We start from the raw sequence: 22403 nt of genomic DNA on the forward strand, positions 1-22403 counted from the left end.
AGGCAGGAGGGGTTAGGGCTCCTGGGACCCCATCCTGGGTAACTTACAGTCTCCCCCCCAGCCTCCTGACCCTTTGGTACCCGGTGCCCACATGTCATTGCCTAAGGTGACAATGGTCTCCTGGGGCATCCACATCGCAGGCAGGCAGCCTCTGCCTCTCTCCCATCCTCAGTTAGTCAAACCTTCCAAAGGGTGGCATCACATCGCGCTGATGACTGCTAGCACCCGGGCCCAGACATCTGCAGGGTTCCGGGCAAGCATCATCTCAGCAAGTCTCCACACAGTCCTTTCAGTGACATAAGGAGGAAATCAAAACCCAGACAAGTAGCCTGCCATGCTGCACAGGTGAGATGGGACCAGATGTGGTCCAGGGGACTCCTGAGTGCAGCCTCCTTGGTCACCTGCCTGGCTGTTATGACAAGTGATTAATTCCCAAGTGTAAGTCGCTTCTAAGAAACTGACCCACAACCCACAGAGGACAGTGAGTGTTTACAGGCCTGCCTATCCTAGACTCTGCTTGGAGTGTTTACTCTAGTAAAGCCTGCCTGACTCCATCATTCATCTTAACTGGAGCAGGTAGAGTTGTTTCTGATGGCTGAAGGGTCCCCAACATCCCAGAGACAGAGAGGCCCCTGCCAGGAGCCTGCTCCTAGTTGCCTTACCATTCCTGTCATTCTTGTGACATCCAGCATCCGTCATTTGATTTGGGATGGGATGACACTCTGAGAAAACAGTTGCAGATGAAATTTCACACGTCTCTGTGAATGTGGAGATTACAGATAAGCACACGCCACAACTTGTTTTTACTTTTTCAAAATGAGATTCCTCCCTTCTGAGGCTGCACTCCACCTTAGACTTCGCTCCACAGGGCTGTGCACAATCTAAGTGACGGTGATGATAACACAGCTCGGATACTGAGCGTTTGCTATTGGCTGAGGGGCTCACAGATTTAGGATAGTCTTCACTAGCCCATTTTACATATTGAGAAGACTAAGAGCCAAAGAAATGGTAATTTACCCATGAATGCATAACTAGTAGGGGTCACAGCTGAAGAGCCCCTAGCTACACTCTTACCCAGTAAAGAATTAGTTCCCTCTGACTGTGGTCACGGATGCACCCAGCCCTGACCCTGGCTTCTGCCACATTAAGCTCTACTACCTCCCCAGCAGGTCTTGTTCCCTTCTGTCTCAGGAACTTTGCCGATGCTCTTCCTGCCGTCTGAGATGTCCTTCCATCTGCCTGCTGTTGACCGGGCACCTCACTGAGGGTTGCTGAAGGCTTACTTCAGTCCTCACAGTCTACCCCATCTACATTCCCAAGCCTCCAGAGGCAGTCCACAGCCTGTAGGACTGGCTTCAAGATGTGAGAGGCCGAGGTGACGTGAAAGATCTTGACCTAAACAGGGCAGTGTCCCCAGGGCCCATGTTCAGCCTCCATGGCTCTCCCCAAACACAGCTCAAGCCGACCTGCTCCTCTCTTTGTATCTCTACCACGCATGCCTCACTCCAGCACCCCTGAGCACATGTTGTTCCCTCTTGCCTCTGGCTCTTTTTTCCTTGGAATGTTTGGCTCACTCCTCTGGTGCCTCGCTCCTACTCATACTTCAGGATTCACCCTCCATGGATCTCACTAACCCCGGGCACAAACACTCGAGAGTGAGAAATTGAGCCACTGTGTTCTTTATTTGTTTTTGTTGTTAAATTAATTTCTTATGTATATAGTATTCTGCCTGCATATACACCTGCACACCAGAAGAGGGCACCAGATATCATTATAGATGGTTGTGAGCCTCCATGTAGTTGCTGGGAGTTGAACTCGGGACTTTGGAAGAGAAGCCAGTGCTCTTAACCTCTCCAGCCCCACTGTGCTTTTTTTTTTTTTTTTTTTTTTTTTTTTTTTTAAACAGGGTTTCTCGGTGTAGCCTTGGCTGTCCTGGACTCACTTTGTAGACCAGGCTGACCTCGAACTCACAGAGACCCACCTGCCTCTGCCTCCCAGAGTGCAGGCATGTGCCACCGTGCCCCACCCCCACAGTGTTCTTAATAGTCTTTACTTTTTAAGTTTTTAGATTTTATTTTTGTGTGTCTCTCTGTATGTGTGTGTGCTTGCTTGTCTGTACAGGCACCACATGCAGGCAGTGCCCACAGAGGTCAGAAGATGTCGGATCCCGTAGAACTGGAATTACAGGCAAGACACTCAGTGTAGGAAAAAGACCTGAGTCCTCCGCAAGAGGAGGACGTGCTCTTAAGTGCTGAGCCATCCAGTCATGTTCTTAGTATTCTTTTGCTTCTGTTTTGTTTTTGTTTTTCAAAACAGGGTTTCTCTGTGTAGCCCTGGCTGTCCTGGAACTCCCTCTGTAGACCAAGCTGGCCTTGAACTCAGAGATCTGCCTGCCTCTGCCTCCCGAGTGCTGGGACAGGACAGCCAAGGCTATGCAGAGAAACCCTGTCTTGAGAAAACGAAACAAACAAACAAACAAATAAAGGTGTGCACTGGTACAGTGTTCTTAATATTCATATGTATGTATGTATGTATGTATGTATGTATGTATGTATGTGTGAAAGTGTCACATCCCCTGGAACAGATAGAGCAGCCATGTGGATGCTGGGAACTGAATCTGAGTCCTTTGAAAGGGCAGCCAGTGCTCTTAACCACCGAACCATCTCCAGCCACCTCTATGCCACCACCTCCACAGCCCCCACATAGGGTTTCTCTGTGTGCACCCCTGGCTGTCCTGGAACTCCCTTTTTAGACTGAGCTAGTCTCAAACTCACAGAGATCCTCCTGCCTCTGCCTGCCAAGTGCCTGGACTAAAGGCATGTGCCACCATGCTGGGTTCCTTAGTATTCTTTTTTATTTTTTTATTAATTACAGTTTATTCACTTTGTATCCCCCCATAAGCCCCTCCCTCCTCCCCTCCCAGCCCCACCCTCCCTCCCCCTTTTTCTCGATTGCCCCTCCCCAAGTCCACTGATAGGGGAGGTCCCCCTCTCCTTCCTTCTGATCTTAGTCTATCAGATCCCATCAGGAGTGGCTGCATTGTCATCTTCTGTGGCCTGGTAGGGCTGCTCTCCCCTCAGGGGGAAGTGATCAAAGAACAGGCCAATCAGATTATGTCAGAGGCAGTCGCTCTTCCCATCACTATGGAACCCGCTTGGATAGGAGAGTGGCAAACAGCTACAGAAGGAGAGTGCCCCATGACACTAGGTTTGGAGGTTTGTTTTAAGTCATGGCCTCAGTTAAGCTAGGGAGGGACTAGCAGCTAGCAGTTGAAATCTGGTTTTTTTCAAACAAACAAACCCTTAGTTTGTCCTGAATCCAAATAGCCTGAGTGAGTCCAGGCAAGTTACTTCACTTCTCTGTATCATGGGGGCTAATAATATTGCTTACGTCATAGGACTGTGTTAAATTTAATAATTTGAGTTGCATAAATGTGCTCAATACCTATTTATTGCTGTGATGAGACGGGAATAGGCGGCAGAACCAGGAGGGATTGTGCTCTCCGCGCCTCATCGCGAATAGGCTTCAGAATCTTGGGCATGGTGGACAGTGACAGCCCTGGACTGCCAGGAACCTGTGTCCCGGTGCAAGCTCTGGCCCCACAGGCTGCGTGACCTCAGATGAGTCTTTCCTCCCCGAGTCTTGGTTTTCTCCTCTTCAAAAATAAGGACAGTAATTCCCTTCCCAGAACTACCCAATAGGATTATTGTGGGAGATCACACAAGATAATATATATGAAGAAGCTTCCAAATGTGCTCAGGGCTGTATAAATACAAGGGATTACGGTTATCTGCAGGCGGTTTGTAGGGGCTTAATTATTAGCGTTCACAGGCACTGCAGCTGTGACGCAGCCCTGCAAATGTGCCCTTGGCAGCTCCTTAGTAGGAAGGGCCCCAGGCAGAAACTGAGGCTGGGTTGCCAGCATGCTTCTAGGGGGGATGGGCATGGGAGGTGCTGACACTGGGCAGCACGGGTCCTTTTAGCCCAGGCTTGCTCTCCAGGTGTGGACCTGCAACTACTGGTGCCGTGGTTGAGAGCGCAGGAGAGCAGGCGGATGGACACCCTTGGCTCCAGGTGTACCATGCTTCAGATGCTTCCAGCAGTGGGGCTTCTCTTCTGGGTTCGATCCTGGCAGCTCCTCCTCTGGATGGAGGAGCTGGAGACAGGCACTAGCTGGAGATGACTCGGCATTTGCTAGATCCAGCTGGGTGGTGGGGAAAGAGGTGGCTGGCCTCACAGAGACTGGAGACTCAGAGATGTGCATTTTGGAAATGGAAGGAGGCCAGGAAGTCCCTAGGAAGTCAGAACAGGGCTGGCAGTGGCTCAGGGCTTTTTGCAGAAGGCAAAGGAGCAGAGGGGACCTGGTGCCTGGCTTTCGAATGGATGGAAGATGGAGCTGATGAAGCTGAGGATGAAGGTAGGGATGGGGGCTGAGGGAGAGAGACCTGAGGCATTAGAAGGCTTTCTCCAGAAGTAAACAGGAGATGTGGGTCTCAAATGCTGCCATCTGTTTATTTAACTCAAAATATTCCTAGCTGGTAGCATATACCTGTAATCCCCACACTTGGGAGGCTGAGGCAAGAGTATCTCTGTAAATTCCAGGCCAGCCCTGACTACATAGCAAGACCACAGCTCAAAAAACAGATAGTCACCCATCTTCTGTAAGCAACCCTCATGAGACTCAGTGGATCCAAAAAGAAGAATAAAAGGAAGAGTCATGAAAGTAGAAGAGGGTCTAGGTAAGAAACGGATGAAGATCACCTAGGTTGGAAGGGACAAGAAAAGGTAATGTGTGTGCTGTGAACACGATCAGACTATGTTAAGGACATACATGAAAATATTATAATGAAAAGCATCATTATGTATAATTAATATATACTAATGAGAACATTTTATTTGTTCCTTTTTTTGGGGGGAGGGGGCGGGATTGATTTTTCCGAGACAAGGTTTCTCTGTGTAGCCTTGGCTGTCCTAGATTCCTTTTGTAGACCAGGCTGGCCTCCAACTCACAGAGATCTGCCTGCCTCTGCCTCCCTGAGCCCTGGAATTACAGGCATGTGCCACCACACCCAGCTTCCGAGAAAAAAAAATTTTTGATTATTTACTTTTAATTAATTTAAACTTAACACATCTTGGGGCACCACAACAGTCAACTGTTGTGGGGTGGAGACAACTCGATTTCATAAATACGTATTGACCGTCTACTATCGATGACTCAGTAGACAAAGCCCTTCTCCTCAAAAGGTTAGAGTTCAGAAGTGAAATCGCCCCCTGACGAATGAATTGCAGACACAAAAGACAGAGAGGCAAGAGAGGGCAAGGTGGCATGGGTAGAGAGCCCTAGGTATGTAAAGGTTTTACAGCTCGGCCCAGAAAGAAAAGTCAGGCAGAGATTTACACATTTGAGAGGCCAGGCCCATGTGTCCACTACCACCATAAAAAAAGATCCAGCAAGTGGAAACCTGAGTCCCACACATTCTCCACCCTCAGGCGGGGCTGAAGGCGGAGAGGGTAACTCATGGCAAGCCTGAACAGCTGTCAGAGACTGAGTGCGTCTGTCACTGACCAAATGTGGGAGCAGCTAGGTGTGTGTGTCTGCCTGGTGCCTGCTCACACCTTTATTAGCATCTATGAGCCGATGGTGACTCAACAGTAATAGTCCTTCCCGTGGGCCTGGCACCTCTGTCCCCCTAAGTTTCATAAACGGTCTCCAGGGACTGGAGCCCAGGCCTTCTCCTCCCGTACCACAGACATTTGAGCTTGATGTTATTGTCTATACTGTGAAGTGCTGTGCAGAGACCAACTCACTGAGTAGATGTAGCAGCCACTCCCAGTTCATAAGTGACAGGGACCAAGTGGCCCTTGGGTGTCTAGACTGTAAACCATGGACCCCACCCTTTTTTTTTTTTGTTTGTTTTTGTTTTTTAGTTCTTTGAGACAGGACTTATTATGTAGCTAGCCCTGGCTGGCCTGGAACTCCTTATGTAGACCAGGCTGGCCTCACACTTGCACTGATCCTCCTGCTTCTGGCCGGCAGGCAGAGTGCTGGGATTACAGGTGTTGGCTGCCTACTGTGCTGGTTTTGGCTCTCCCTCCTCCTTTCATCTCTCTGCTTGGAGCTACAAAGCTGCCCAAACAGTGACCTGGTTCTGAGAGAGAGCACAGCCCTGTTCTTCTGAGCTCAAATTGTAGACTACAGACTTGGTCCCTTCACACCCAAATCTTGCTCTTTGACTGGAGCCCAGCCTCAAAGGCAGGGCTGGAATCCTGGCTTATGTTGCCGAATGCTCCAGGCTTCTGCCCACATCAAGCCTTGGTGTTCCCATAAATTTTTCCAGAGTGGGAACCCCTCCCAACTCCATCTCAGAACCTCTCTAAGTTAGAGCTGCCAGGAGAGGCAGGATCAGTGTACAGAAAACTCAGTAATAACCCCAGCACAGGCAGCCCAGCTGCTGTATAAAGACAGATTAAAACCTCATCGAGTTGGGATGAGGAAATAATTCAGCAGCGTGGCCACAGTGGGAGAGCTGGAGGCTGTTAATGGTAGAACGAGGGGGTGCCACTAGGGATGGGACTGCTCTGGCCTGAGGGGGGGGATCTGCTCCCCTCTAGCTTAATTCCACCCCCAGAGCCACCTTCCTTTGTAGGCTGCCTTGAAGCCAAGGTTGACACATCCTGGTCCTCTAGGGAGTCGTGAGGGGGAGGCAGGCTAAGGAAGCACAGTCTCTACCTCAGCGCCACACGCAGGCTCATTTACTCCTCAGCGGGACATTATTTTGCTCATTTGTCTTCTTATAGTCTAGGTCTCCTCACCTAGACTATAAACCCGAGGAAGCCAAGGGCCTGTTCATTCGTATCCTGCATCGCATCTCCTGCGTGCAAGAGAGGTTTACATGTTGGGAGAACGAATACACGGATTAGATTCCTGCCTCCTTCAGATCAGCCTCAATGACCTCACTGGCCTCAATCCTCTGAGCTGTAAAATGGGCTGGGCTGCCCCTTGAAGGGCGATCTCAGTCCACAGGGGCCTTGTATCTGGTGAAATTTAAACTAGGTATGGAGTTACTCCAGTAACTCCAGCATGGGGCTGGTGGAGGCAAGATCAGAAGAAGCTCACGGTTATCCCTTGCAAGATAGCGAATTCGAGACCAGCCTGGGCTACATGAGACCCTGTCTCAAATAAATAAATAAATAAATTAAAATAAAAAAGGATTTCGCTAAACTGATTCCCCCCCCCCCTCAGAAAATAGAAACCGTGTCTGACTCCTGAGTTGACATCAGGGGGCGCCCTTGTGCAAGGCGCTGGGCACCCGGCGTCTTCGCAGGCTCCAGGGTGAGTTCGGCCGCGGCCGCCCCCACTCCCCGCCTCCACCTTTGGGGGTTACCTCTTTTCCCCTCCGTCCGGTTCACACGCCCACCCCCACTCCAGCCCGCGTCCCCGCTCCAAGGACTGTCTCCACAGCACAGTGCCCCTCCATCCCCCACCCAGCCCAGACTCCTTCCACCCACGCAGACCCATATGCTGGGAAGAGCCTCCCACTCCCCATCTGTCAAGCCGCTTCCTTACCCCCACTCCCAGCTCCGCCGCCATCCCCTCCTCCGGGAAGCCCTTCCTGATTGACAAGACAGGGAACCAACGTTGCGGGACGCTCGCTCGCTCCCCAGACCCACCGTCCTAAGCAGAGGGTTGTGTTGGGCGAGGGATGAGCTCATCCTCCGAGCCTGGGTTTGGGGGATAGATGCACGAACTCTGTGAGCTTCAGACCGTGGAAGACCCTGCCGAGGCTCAGCAGCCTGGCTGGGAGGGACCCCTTTTCCTTTCGTCCGGTCCCAAAGCCGGGGGAATGGGGCGCGGGCCCCGCCCCCGCGCAGGTGCGGGATCGTGGGAGGGCCGGGGACCTGGGGAGCGGGGTGCGGAGGGACACGGTGTGTTTTTCTCGCCTGAAGGACTGTTTTCATTTCGCAGACTGATTATGGCTGCATGTGTGGATGTGCGCGCGCGCTGGGCGTTGTTAAGCTTTTTCTTAAGTGTACCTTGCTTGTCTAATGAATGTTTGATTGCGCCTACATCCGGAGGCTGTTTTAATGAAAGGTGAAGGCTCCTAAAGGGAAATAAATAAATAAAAGATGGTTCCCCATCTCTTTGCACCTCCTTCTCCCAACAACTCTCCGTCCCCAGCTGTCTTCTGAAGCCTGTGCCTCGCGGACGAATTCTGATCCTGTTTGAATGTTCTTGTGTAAAGGATGCTTCTCTCCAGGGGAAATCAGCCCCCTCCATCGGTCAATCTCCGGGCTTTTATTAAGGGTGTGAAGGGGAGATGAATGAGGAGAGAGGGCCGAGGCGGGAGGAGGGGAGCCCTTTCTCTCCCGCCTGCACGCAGGACTGCAGCGGTTGCTCACTTGTTGACTGGTGGGTTCTGTGCCTGGCTTTGCCTGTGTCAAGTTCGATTCTTCAGCCAGCGATTAGCAATCCACAAGTGCATTCTGACTAGGAACCTGCTGAACTCGAGAAAAGCCTCAGTTTTCTTACCTGTAAAATGGAGATCGTCATATTCATGCCGTGGATGTTCGGGTGTTAAAGTGCAATTAACTGCAAAGTAAGCGCTCAGGGAAAGCGGCTGTAAATCTCTACAGATGTCGGGAACAGGGGTGACGGCACACTCTCCTGAGACTGCTAACAGAGGGGTGAGCTTGCCTTAAGAAGTGGAATGTCTGAGGCCCTGCTGGGTTCATCAGTCCAGGTCATTTCCAGGGCCTGAGTAGCAGGCTCTGTTCTCTGCTCTGGATTCAGCTCTGAGAGCGGAAATGGTCTCTGCGCTCCATGTGTAACCTGCCGCGCCCTAAGGGCCGAGATAGAGCAGGAAGGGCAATTTCAGAGCACAGAAAAGGGCACCCCACCCCCCCAACACACACTCCACCGGGCTTCTTAGAATGCGATTTCATCAGGCAAAGATGAGGCGTGTCTGGGCATTTGCCTTCTAGAGGACGTTGATGTTAAGAAAGTGAAGTCATGGCTGATTGTGGGACTATGTCAGTCTCCTGTGGAGTTTACAAAGACAGTAAACTTGGAGGCGGATGTGCGGGTACATGGAAGGCAGAGGCAGGCAGACCTCTGAGTTTGAAGCCAGTCTGGTCTACATAGCAAGCTCAAGAGCTGTTAAGTCTCAAACTCCAGCCCCTAACACAAGAAAGAAAAGAAAAAAAACAAAAAAAAAAACAAAAAAAAAAAACAAAAAAAAAAAAACCAGTAATGGTTTCAAATGCTGAGTTTCCTATTTTCTGTCTTTTTGATCAGATTAAGTTATTTAGCCTCTCCGTACCTTACTTTCCTTTCCTGTTAAATGGGTATATTAATAATAAAAGCCTAATTGCAACTCTGCTTTCATTGGATTTTGTGGAGAATGAATGTGAGAGCATTCAAAGCTCAGATCACAGGCTGGGTGAGAGATCACGAGGTACCTTATAATCCTTGGCAAAGGGTCTGGACCAACCTAAGCGCAGCAGAGAATAGGGAGCCATCAAACTCGCGTCACCCTTGATGTCGTTTCTGGTTCCTCATTTTAGACCCAACACACAGCTCGGCATTGTCAGCGCTCCTGTCATAACTCATGGAGCATCTGACCGTTTCCTGCCACTTTCTCAGTCAGCACCCTGGCCCATGCTGTCACCGTCTTCTCTTCTGCATTGCTACAATGGCTTCCTGGCTCGTCTCTCCTGCCGTCTAATCTCTGCACTGAAGGTAGATTGTGTCACTGCTGTCCAGTGACCTTAACGCTCACTCAGGGACGAAGCCAAAGTTTTCATGATGATTGGCAGACACTGTGAGGTGAGGCCCATTGCCAAGTCTCACCCCTACCCTCTTTTAAAAATTTCACAACTATTTATTTATTCAGTGAGCTCATGTGAGCACTCCGTGGCATACGTGTAGAGGTCAGAGGACAGTTTTGGCGGAATTGGTTCTCTCCTCTAACCCTGTGATTCAGCCCTGATCAGGCTCAGTCTTGGGGGCAACTGTCTTAAGCTGCTGATATGTCTCACTGGCTCCGCTCTTGATTTTGGGCCTTATTCTGTAGCTCCGGCTGGCTTAGGACTGTGTAATTTGAGCTGGCCTAGAACTAGATGGTAATTCCCACCTCAGCCATCCAAGTACTAGGATTACAGGCCTGTGTCACTATTGCCCTACTCCCTCCTCTCCCATTGTCTAGCTTTCCTGGTCTCTGAGTCCTTCCTTGAAATTTGCACTCGATGTTCTATCTGCCTGGTCCAGCTACAGCTGTGAACACTAGGCTTCCCTTCCCCTCTTCAGGCATTGGCTCAGCGAGGAGGCCTTCCTTGTGTAACAAGCCAACCTCCTTCCCAATTTCCTCCTTCCCTCTGTTTCCACGGCACTTACCACTATGGAACACTGCAATTTTACTTGATTCCTTCCCACCGGTCCCTCACCACTCATCAGAGTGCAAGCTGCATGAGGACAATGGTTTCATTTGTTTCATTGTTACACTGCCTTTTACATTTTGCTGCCTTCTATCCAGGGCAGTGCCTGGCACACAGTAACCCCTCGATAACTATTTGTTGAATGAGTGGGTTGAATGCATACACCAACAGAGGAGATGCAATGCACAGAAGGGGCGGGGCCATATTGATGAGCGTACTGGTCTTCTTGGGGGCAGGGCTCAACTCCAATGTAACAAGTAGATTGCTTGGAGAAGGTGAGCTTCCTGGGAAGTGGGTCAGTGCTACCTACAAGGTTGGGAACTCCTTGTCTGTGGAAGAAAGGGCAAGGTGAAGGATGGTGGGGATGAGCGTTGCTTATTTCAGGCATCATCTTGGTGGTTGGAGGTGCCAATTACTGAGTTGGGAAGGGGAATGGGCTGGGATAACTGTTCCTGATCTCAGCATCTCTCAGCCTTTGTTGCTTCATCTTCAGAGCGGGGAGGTTGCATCCCACCACTGTCTGGGGGTGATTTGGAAGACAGAGGGAGATGAAAGAAATGGCAAGCCTTTGTGTGAGTACTGAGAGGGTTAGACTGTTGTTGGTTTGGGAAGCCCTGGCAGGCAGGTGAAACTGACCTGCGGTAAAATCTGATAAAAGCCTGGCCCAGAAGGAAGGAAGTGCCAAGAAAATTGATTTGGTCCATATCTGTGAGAGATAGTCAGGAAAGGGATGCAACATGGCCTGAGGAGTCACTGCCCGTGTGGAGGCAGGGCTTGGTTGATTCTAGTGTGAAGACAGAGTAGCGCAGAGCGAAGGCTGAGGTTTACTCAGAGGTTTTCAAGCAGAGAGACCACAGGATGGCTTGAATCTAGGTATGGTCAGGGGTCAGGGGATAGACGTAGAGTGAATGATACTGACTGCCATCGACACCCTTCACCACCCCCACCTATCACGTGAGAGAAGCGTGATGATTGATGCTGAAGCTGGAGAAGAAGACAGATCTGGGTAACTGGACAGAAAGCTTCGAGCACAGCCACTGGGCATCTTCCTCTCTGTGTCATCCCCCAGTACTGCTCATGTGGGGAGGGGACAGGTAGACGGGGGAATCCTGGGAGTCAAACCCAGGGCCTTGTGCGTGTTAGGCAAGTGCTACATCCCAGGGCTTACTTTTCTGTTTTTCAGGCATCTGGGAAGTGCTGGGCAGTGGACTGTGAACTTGCAGGCTTGACCCTGTAGGTCAGGCTCCGGGAGCAGAGCCTTCACTGGTCCACTGCAAGCTATTACCAGGTAGACTGTGCTGGCAGCCTCACGCTGCAGAGAGGGGCTTTCCAATGTCAGTGCCCCTGGTTAGCAAAAGGTAGAACTCGGGCTTGCAGTGGCCTGGCTCGTAGCCACAGACTGCTCTGACCACGGTTGGAGAGTCTGATCTGAGGTTTACAGGCATCAGAGGACAGACGTGTGGTCTTGAACATCCGGAGAGGTCACCAGAGAGAAGAGGATCCTGAAAGTAAAATGTCTTTTAGAGGGAGCCAGTTGGTAGACACCGCCTCATTCATTCCTTCTTTCACCCATTCATTTTACATCAATTCGTCCTCCTGGGTTCCAGGTAGAGTGTGATAGATGCAACTGAACACCTGCCATGTACCAGACACTGCCGAGCTGCAGGCTGCTGTAGGCACTAAAGCAGACTGAACTCCTGCCCCTGTGGTACTTACATTCTCCTAAAGAGACAATAGAAACAAGGGGTGTGTGTGTGTGTGTGTGTGTGAGAGAGAGAGAGAGAGAGAGAGAGACAGAGAGAGACAGAGAGAGAGAGATAAATAATAAATATCTAGAAGAACAAACAGGGAATAACATGAAGTTGAGATTTCAAACAAGGTGATGGGAAAGGTTTTGGAGACAGGAGATGAGAAATACAGGCAAGGGTCAGAGTATGGAAGGCTTTTCTGGTTTTAAAAATATGCATATTTATCAGATATAACTGTGCACACCTAATAATCCTAGCATTCAGGAAGCTGAGGCCAGCCCAGGCTACATAGTGAAACCTTGTCTCAAAAGCCAGAATAAGGCTAATGATGTAGCTACATAGCGAAATTTAGCATGCACCAGGCCTTGGGTTGGGTCCTCGGGAAAACATAAATTTGGCTTGGTGGCAAATAAGGAAGGTTGACAAGAACCACAAGTTTGAGGCTAACCTCAACTACATCGCGAGTTCAAGACCAGCGGGGGGGGGGGGGGGGGGGCAGAGGGGGGGACCCGTCAAAAAAGAAAAAATAACAAACATATATTATATTTATAAAATATTCATTTACATTGCTGAAGAAGACCAGTGGGGCATCTTGAGTTGTGTGCTTGGTTTTGCTTTTGTGCATGGAATCTGTTTAGCCATCCTTTGAGCTCAGTCCCCTGTGCCAGAGGACAGAAGGAGGAATGTGCACTGCCAGGGTCCGGGGCCCAGACTCGGACCCTGTTGGCCCATGAGACACTCTAGAACTAGCTCGTCCTTTAGGGGTGTCAGGAGCTGGGCTGCTGGCTGCTCTCCCATGTCATGTCTCAGTTGTTGCTACAGAGACCCTAGTGAGGTGTCACCTTGGATGAGTTCATGTTCTGAGTCTGATGTGATTTTGACCCCAGAAGGCCCCAGAGGAGGCTGTCTGCCAATATTACTGCAACACCTGGGACAGCAAGCCTGAATGGAGGGCTGAGCCAGGTCATATTGTCCATCTATGTGTTTAGAATCAGAACCTTCTTTTTCCTCCCCACTGCAGTCTTTATAGAGGACTTTTTTTTTCTTTTTAAACAACAACAATGAAAATATAAGTGCTGTTATCTTATTAGTGTACGACTTTTTTTTTTTTTTTTCAAGAAAGGGTTTCTCAGTACAGCTCTGGCTGTTCACCAGGCTGGCCTCAAACTCACAGAGATCTGCCTGCCTCTGCCTCCTGAGTGCTGAGATTAAGTGTAAGACTTTTAAAAGTCACGTGATTTTCATGTTCGAAGAGATGGAGGTCAGGGAGTAAAGCAAGGGTGAGGGTTAGGATAGGCAGGCAAGAGAAAGAAAGAAATGTTTGGCAGCCGAGCCATCTGGGCGTCCCAGAAGACCCCTGGGAAGCAGGAGAAGCAGGCTAATGGGACTCAGCTGGGCCTGGGCCTGCACCCTGCACTTACTTTCCGAGGGAAAGGTCTAACACTGTAACAGCCCTCCCAGGTCACTGTGTCCTGAGCCATAGAACAGACAAAGCAGATACCTGATGCTGTGGGTTCTCAGGCCAGTTCCTTCATCCAAAAACCTCTTACCCAGAGCTGGAGGCTGGGGAGGATACTGTGACAAACCGTCTTCTGAAAATGATGTCGCCTTTACACTCATAAGCCCACAGTTGGTGTGGATAGACCTGCACCAGGCCAAGCCAACAAGATTAGTCAACAGCCCAGCAGACAGCGCCAATGGGACTCAGAGTGGGTTAAAAAAAAAAAAAAGAAAGAAAAAGAAAAAGAAAGAAAGAAAGACATGAGAATGGGTGGGGAGCTTTTTGGGGATTGGGAATGGGAAGGTAAAGTCAGATGATCAAGACCCGCTGTAAAAGCATATGAAATTATGAAAGTAGTTGTAAGATTCTTAAAAAGCTAGCTCCTCATTTTATTTTATGTGTATGGATCGTTTGTCTATATGCCTGTATCTAGCCCCCTTTTTAAATTATAAAGACAAATACTTCTTACTCTCCCTTTTTGAGACACGGTTAGGGCTGGAGAGATGGCTCGGTGCTGAAGAACTGCTGCTTTTCCTGAGGACCTGAGTTCAGTTTCCAGCACTCACATCAGGCTGCTCACAACCACTTGTAATTCTAGTCCCAGGAAATAAGACCCCTTTTATGGACTTGGAGGGTACCTATGCACACATAGGCATACACACACATACACACAGGGACATACATAGACATACATGGGTACATACATACATATACACACCGGTACACACACAAACATAAATAAAGTCCACTGTGGTGCCACATTCCAGGACCTGGATGGCAGAAGCAGGCAGACCTCTGTGAGTTCCAGCTCGAGTTACATAGTGAGAGCCTGTTTCAAAATAAATAAATAAATGATAGAAATAAATATTTTAAAAATAAGAATAAAGAGATGGGTAGTGTATGCCTCCGATCCCAGCATTTGGGAGGCAGAGTCGGAGGCAGATGGATCTCTGTGAGTTTCAGACAAGCCTGGACTACAATAGCGAGTTCCAGGATAGCAAAAGCTACACAGACAGACCCTGTCTCAAGAAGGAGAATGAGAAAGGAAGAAAGGAAGGAATGAAGGGAGAAAGGAAGGAAGGAAGGAAAGAAGGAAGGAAGGGAGGAAAAAAGGGAGGGAGGGAGAGAGAGAGAGGTAAGGAAGAAAGGAACTCAAGAGACTCAGAATCTTGCCTAGGCTAGTCTGGAATCCTCCCATCTCAGTCTCCCGAGTGCTGAATTTCAGGCATGGACCACCTTAGATGAAGGAGGTATGTTTTCACTGGCAGAGGCTGTCTTCTAGGCTTTAACCCAGCCTTCACCCCAGCTCTGGGCCTACAGGAAGGTACCCAAAACCTGCTCTCCTACAGAAGAGTTGCCCAAGAGCAAACCATGAAGAAGAGAGATCAGAACATCTCCACCTTTTGCCTGGAGTGGACCTGTTCTTTAGGAAGGCACTTGAAAGATGGGGGCCAGAGATTTCCTTCAGCCTTGGCGGGTGATTAGAGTGCCTCTCTTTTCAACATCTACTAGGATTCGTGATGCCTGGCCCTTGGCCTTGGGAAGCCTTGGCTGGCTGGCTGGCCCACATAACTTTTTCTCTGTCTTATCAAATAGATGACCAAGCTGCTTGCCCACTTTCTTAGTCGCTTTTCTATTTCTGTGATAAAATACCACCACCAAAGCAACTTATAAAAGAAAGCATTTAATTTGGAGCTTACAGCTTCAAAGGATTAGAGTTCACGATGCAGAGCAAAGGCATGGTGGCAGGAACAGCTGAAAGCTCACATCTTTATCCTCAAGTAGGAGGCAGAGAGAAAGAGACACTAGGAACTGAAGAAGGATTTTGGAACCTCAAAGCCCACCGTAGTGACACACTTCCTTCAGCAAGACCACATCACCTAGTCCTTCCCAAATAGTTCCAGCGACTGGGGACCAAACATTCAAACATGTGAGCTTTTGGGAGCCATTCTCATTCAATCCACTATATTCTACTCCCCAAACCTCTCCTCATAGATTCATGGCTATATCACAACGGAAAATGCATTTAGTCCAACTTCAAAAGTCTCCATAGTCCTCTATAGTCTCAAAGCAGTTTAAAATTCCAAAGTCTCTTCTGAGACGCAAGGCAATCTCTTAATTATAACCCCCTATAAAATCAAAAAAGCAAATTACATTCTCTCAACATACAATGGTACAGAGTTATACATCACCATTCCAAAAGGGGGGAAAGGGAGCGGAGTGAGAAATGAAAACCCAGCAGGGCAAACTCCAAATCCTGTCGTTCCATGTCTGATGTTAAAGGACTTGACAGCTGTGCCCTTCTGGACTTCCTCCTCCATCTCCACCACCTTGAATTACATTTGCAGCACCTCTATTTGTTGTCCTCTATTTGTTTTTGCAAACAGCAAAATTCCTCAGGCCTTTCCTTTGTACAAGTTGGGGACTTCTTTGGGTGGGGTCTCACCCTGAGGGCATCTTTTCTTTTATTCCATTTCTGAATAGGCCTTTTCTTAATCTTCTCACCCCTTTTAGCACAGACCTTGGCTCCAACAGTAAATCTCCTGATGTTCTTCCCCCTTCCTCCAGACTGTACATTTTGTATTTCTTTTAGCCCTGCTTGCTCTTTTTCATTGTGTTCCTGCATAAGAGTGATTACTAATAACCACACAACAGAGTCAATATTAGGCTGTCTTGAAATCTCCTCTGCCAGGAACATTAATCCAATACCTTCCAATTTAGTCTCAGGCAGATTTTTCAGGCTGAGAGCAGAAAGCTCATGCATTCTTTGCCAAAACAGCACAAGAATGTTCTCTAGCCCAATTGCTAATATTGTTCCCCCTCTGAAACTGGACCTCTTGAATTGGGCCTTCATAGTCCACCTTGCTCTCAGCCCTATTGTCTTTTAAGCTTGTACTAGAATGACCTACCTAAGCCTCCGTCACCCTATTCTTTTTTCTTTGTTTGTTGTTGTTTTTCAAGCCAAGGCTTCATTCTTTGGCTGTCCTGGGCTCTCTTTGTAGACCAGGATGGCCTCAAACTCAGAGAGATCCACCTGCCTCTGCCTCCCTGAGGGCTGGGATTACAGGCATGTGCCACCGTGCCCGGCTTCATCACCCTACTCAATTGCTTTCCTAGTCCAAAATCCCAAAATCTTCCATATTCTTTCAAAATCCAGCATGGTTAATCCTGTCACCCTGATACCAATTTCTCTCTTAGTTACTTCCTGAGTCTGGCCAAAGTTCAGCTTCTTTGAGGGAGCAAATAGAGTGCCAAAGATGAGAGAGATTCCAAAAATGACCTGTTGGAGGTCTTTGCAAGGCTACCAGCTGGGAGTGCTCAACCAAGGATGACCACAGCAGTTCTGCAATTTCCAGTCAGTTTGAGCCCTGGCTGCCTCTCCTACCAGGAAGGTGTCAGCAGTGAAGAGGAAGAATTTCTCTATCAAGTGTGACTTGGGGTTGGTGATGAATACCAGAGATGGTAGGATCAGCTAGAATAACATGTCACATGGTGGGCTGCGTGCAGGAATGCTGGATTGGGTAACTGGCAAATTGAAAGGCTGCTTCATACTATAATGGTTAAAGAAAAAGGGAATTATCTCATGCCTTTCTTTTCGTCTATCAAGGTGTCAGCGTATGCTAATTACCTGGCAGAGACTTCAACGGGAACAGGGAAGAACAACTATTATATTTCGGAGGAAAGATTTATCTTGTGTTGTTGGCGCCAGTTGGAGGAGGAGGTGGGGTGGTAGGGGGGTCAGGGAGGCAAAGCGAGAACTGTTGCTTGACTTGAATGGAATTGGAAATGGCTTTGAACTGAGCTTTCTCTCCTAAGATTAGAAATAATAAGCCTCGTTGAGAGAGGCTTTGCACTGCATCGTGGGCCAGGGAAGGACACAGTGTGGGCAGAAACCTAACCATCCAAGGACTGTGGGGAGGGCTCAGAACACCTGGAGGCGGGTAGGGGCTCCTCCATCAACCCACTGGTTGCACTAAGAGGCTATTTGGGGTGGGGGTAAGGAGTACAAGTTTGAGGACCAGGGAGCCCTGGCTCAGGGCCAAGATTGGGAAGCCAACATTGGTTGACTGGCGCATCTGAGGGGGTTCTCTCCTTGGGTGTGAGGAAGCCCTGGGGTCTGGTAAGCTAACTTCCATGGATTGACAGGGCTGCTTATGTTGAATCCCAACTCTCCCAAGATCTTCTCTTCAGGGTCAGCTGAGTGGTAGAACTGGTGAGCTGAAGAGAGGCAGTCTAGTCTGGGAGCAAGTGTACATACTGTCATGGCAGAGATCTGAGTTCAAAGTTACCCTTCAGGAACACTTACCAACTGCGCGGACCTGCTCCAGTTCTCAGTTAAATACAGCAAGCACTGCGAGGTTGTTAGATTGAACTTAAAGCAGCCGGTGCACAGAAGTCCAGGGAGTAGACGTTCCTAAACAGTGGAGGTGCTTTCTAAACGTCGGCCATCTTTTCCAGCTGGACTCGATTCCATCCCGCCCTTTGGCCCAGAGTAGAATTAAGGACAGCTGAGGGAGGAACAGGGTGCTACCAGGTGGGCTGTGCGGCAGGCAGAGGCTTTGAGCAGGTAATGGCTGTCAGAGACCAGCAAATCACAGGTGTCTTGGGAACAACAAGAGTTACACTCAGAGACCAAAGAACAAACATGCAGCACAAGACGCTTTGCCAGAACTAAGCTGTTTTGATCGTTCCCGGATGTGACATGTATCATCACATGAGAAAGGCGAGCCTCTTGCACTGAGACTCCTTAATTGACTCCTGCAGGAATGGCACTGGGCTTGAGGGGGCTGGGCCTAGAGCAGCCTCCTCACACTGTCTGCCTCCCTGTGGCCCCTGGCAAGCCTTCATCAGCCCAGGCACTCACAGTGGGTGAGGAAGGCTCACGACTCCAGATGCCCCCAGGCCCAGCCTCAGCCTATAACTTCCCAGGCCCCTTCTTCTGCCTAGTTCCTGGAACCCAGGCTGTGTGCCAGTCTAATTGAGCTTCTGGACTTTGCCAAATGCACCAGGCTCTGTCTGGCCTCCAGGCCCTTGCATATGCTGTCCTCCCTGCCTTGGATCCCTCTCCTATCCTCCTTCCCACCCACCTGGCCAGCGATGACAATTGCTACTTAATAGCAAGAATAATAGCAGCTTACCTTTATTGAGCACTTACTCCGGGGAAGTCCTTCCCAAATGGTTTCTTATTTAAGTCTTACAACTTATGAGGTAAAAACAATGGCAGTTGAAACGTCCTGCTTTCTACCCTTGACCAGGAACTATGCTAAGTGCTTTGTGTGAGTTAACACAACCCCACAGGGAAAGCTGCCATCATTGTTCTGATTTCCCATGTAAGGAAACTGAGTCATAAAAGAGGCCAAAGAACTTGGCCAACCAAGCTCTCCAGCTCAAAGCAACAGAGCTCAGACTGCAGCTCCACCCCAGAGCTAAAGTTTGTCACTGCCATCCCACCTGCCTCTAGCACCACCTCCTTCTACAGCGCTGGGTCAGGACCTTTACCTTGTGGAGATCATTTGTACATTCCCCCGGGGCCTGAAATGTCTGCCATCAGGGACAGGTTAGCCCAGCACTTCAGATCCCAGCACCTGGCATGAAGCCTGGCTCATCTATGCTGAAAGCTTGTCTGAACCCTGCAGGAACAGCCTTTCTCTGGGTTTCCCCTTTCAATCACAGGACTATGAAATGACAAAAATGCAATCGCCCAAAATCTCATTTCTCATTTTTGCATATATCTGAGTCTTGTTGTTATTTTGAGACAAGATCTCACTACGTATCCCCGGCTGGCCTGGAGCTCTATCTTCCAAGTTATGGGATTATAGTCATGAATAATGACGTACACAGCTTTTGTGGGTTGTTGTTGTTGTTGTCTTTTTGTTGCATCCATGTGAACTGATCTAGAAAGGGCAGATGGTGAAACTTTTGCAGAATGGCATGAATCCTATGGCGAAACGAGGAAGTGCCAAGTGTGCAGGCAGCCTGGCACTCCTGCTCCTTTTTGAGATGTGGGGCTGGGCACACAACAGGAGCCATGCACCCACTCTCTACTATGGCAGATCTGAACTCAGAGTTCTTGTGGGACAAAGGTGTCACCACATTTACCTTGGCTACATGTTCAAAGGGTCAAGTTACTGACAGAGCTGGGAGCCAGAGGGCCTGGAAGAGAGTGGGTGGGCTCCAGGCTCCTCTACACCTGGTTTCTGTGCTTAGACCACCACACTTTTTTGTTCGCTTTGTTTTGTTTTCTTGAGACAGAGTCTTGCTATGTAGCCTTGGCTGGCCGAGAACTCATGGTGTGGCCCATACTAGCCCCCAACTTGCAGCAATCCTCCTGTCTCTGCCTTCAAATTGCTGGGATTACAAGCATGAGCCACCGTGCCTGGCTTCAGCTTAATTAAACTCTTCCACCAGAGTTGATTTTCCCACTGCCAAATGTGGTGTTGCTGGCCAATGCCTCTTCTCTTCACAATGTACAAACAATGAGGAGCTGCCAAAGGAATGGGCAGCTCAAAGGCAAGTGAGGGCCTGGGCACGAAAAGGGCCATCCTGTCCTCACTGTCTCTCTGGATGAGGTGGTCTTTGCAGGGCCGTGCCTCCTGCTGGCCTTTCCCCTGAAGTCATAACCCGCACAAGCCTCAGCCTGCAGTCACTCTGTGAGGCAGTGATGGAAGATTGGGGGAGAAGCTCTGACAACCCTCATCACTGCACCACGGTCCCCGCCACCCCCCAGGTACGCAGCCTGCCCAACCAGGCCGGGAGGTGTGCGTGCCTTCCTTTCCTTACCAATAAAATGTAGATAATGATAATACCTTCCTCCCAGGCCTGCGGTGAAGATCAGATGAGAGAACGCAGGGAAAAGCGACTTACATGCTATAAAAGACTCTGACAAATGCTCATTATTTCTTCCTATTCTTCTCCTGGAATTTATCAAACACTTTATGAGCCTGGAGGTGTTTTTTTTTTTTCTTCCTCCCTCTATCTCGCGTGGATTTCTCTGGCCCACAATTCCTTTGTCCTCTCCTGCTGTACCATAGGGAGGAAGGGTAGACCACTGCGTAGGGAGGGACAGGCTGGCCCATGTTTGAATCCTGGCTTGATATCTTTCTAGGCATGACCCAGGGCAAAGAACACAACTTCCGTGAGCCCTGTTAGCTTTCTTCTGTATAAAATGGGAAAAAAAATTGAGCTTAAAAGGATGGGGGTGGTCCTTAAGCCTAGGGTTGATAGAAGGACTGAGATCATCTCAGTGCTGTGCCTGCAACAAGGTGAAGGAGCGTCTGCTATACTGTTCTGTTATTTATCCTCTCCAGCAGGCATGAGTACCCTCTTTGACTGGTACAACCAATGAAAATAGGCCTTGGACACGGTTTTCACCAGCTTCCTTGTCTCCACAAAAGGGGTAGATTTGATCATTCAGCAAATCCTTTCTGAGTATCTTCTTGGTGCTTGGTACTCCTGGAACAATAGGAAGACTAATAGAGTCCCTTGCACTGGGTAGTCCCGCACACAATGGTGCAAATATTCATTCACTCTTCGTTCATTCATTCATTCATTCATTGCTCAGTTCTCATCCATTTGTAGGGCCCTGAGTTGGACTTTGGTATACAAAGCCGAGGATATGGCAGGGAGCGAGACAAGCAAGATCTGGTTAAGGTCCCTTGTTGGCCTCTTATGACATATCTTCTCTTTCCTGTCACTTGGCCTCAGTTTCCCCATTTGAATGTTAAGGGGTCACTCAAGCTGATCTCAATCTCCTGGCCCACACCAACATTCCAGGTTTCTGAGCCAGGAGAGACAAATGCCGAGTGACACCCCTTCCCTGCTCCCGGCCCACACTCTCACTTGGGTCTCGGGCATCGATCGGCTAGGAGCTCATTAGCGGCCGCACAGCCGTCGCCGCATGTCACAGGCTCTTAAAGTCTCCATTACTGAGGGACCTCACTCCTCTGTATTTTTAGCCTGCATCTGGAGGAGATGGCTGGCATCTCCTGGAGTTATACACATCAGGCTCAGTGCTTTCGACAGCTTCTCAGGCCTCTGGGCACCTGGATGGAGGTGGGGGCTCCAGATCCGCTCCTAGAAATAAACACAGTAGAAGGTGGGAAGGCGGGGTCCTTTCCTCTCCCATAACCCCCCAACCTACTCCTATGGGACTACCTTCCATGTATGACAGAGTAGAGATGACCCCACATTTCCAGGATACCGACAGCTCTTTGGATGATACAGAAAGGAGAGCAGGTGATGCCAACTTAGGGATAAAACCCAGGCCAGGAAGATGTCCCAAAGGATCAGCCACCATCTCTAGCTGCAGACAGGTAAAGCAAAGCTTGCAGAGGCCACCCAGCATGTTGTCATGTCTCCTAGTCAGATCAGCATTCTGTCTGCCTGTGGGAGACAGAGCCAGCATAAGTAGCCACCCAGAACAGAAAGCCAGGGCGACTCTGCCAGTATGTAAGGGCTGAGTTTCTCATACCCCAGAATTCGGGAGATGATGCTTTTTACAGGCACTGACTCTGAGATTAGTGGACCCTGTGAGAGATACCAGGAACAGGCAGAACATTGCCTACTTAGGAGGGTAGGAAGTTAAAAGGCACCAAAAGAAGGGGATCCCTCCTTTATTTGCAGAGGGGCCAGTCCCCAGCCTGAGCTAGGAATAGAGCTGTGAGCATGTTGAGCCTGGACTCCAGGAAAAACACAAACTCTGTCAAAGACTAAACCCCACC

The 22403-nt window shown here is 49.4% G+C and overlaps 1 long non-coding RNA gene across 1 annotated transcript in view; it reads left to right on the forward strand.

Annotated features, from left to right (window-relative positions):
* The first annotated feature begins 7279 nt into the window (after window positions 1-7279).
* The window catches only part of LOC129688047 (uncharacterized), a 41835-nt gene continuing 26711 nt past the window's right edge, over window positions 7280-22403 (forward strand). Inside the window, exon 1 of the long non-coding RNA XR_008721855.1 lies at window positions 7280-7333. This is a non-coding gene — a long non-coding RNA (uncharacterized LOC129688047). The remainder of the gene's footprint in view (window positions 7334-22403) is intronic.

Source organism: Psammomys obesus, unplaced genomic scaffold (assembly GCF_907164565.1).
Source record: "Psammomys obesus unplaced genomic scaffold, mPsaObe1.curated_primary_1811, whole genome shotgun sequence".
Classification (NCBI taxonomy): domain Eukaryota; kingdom Metazoa; phylum Chordata; class Mammalia; order Rodentia; family Muridae; genus Psammomys; species Psammomys obesus.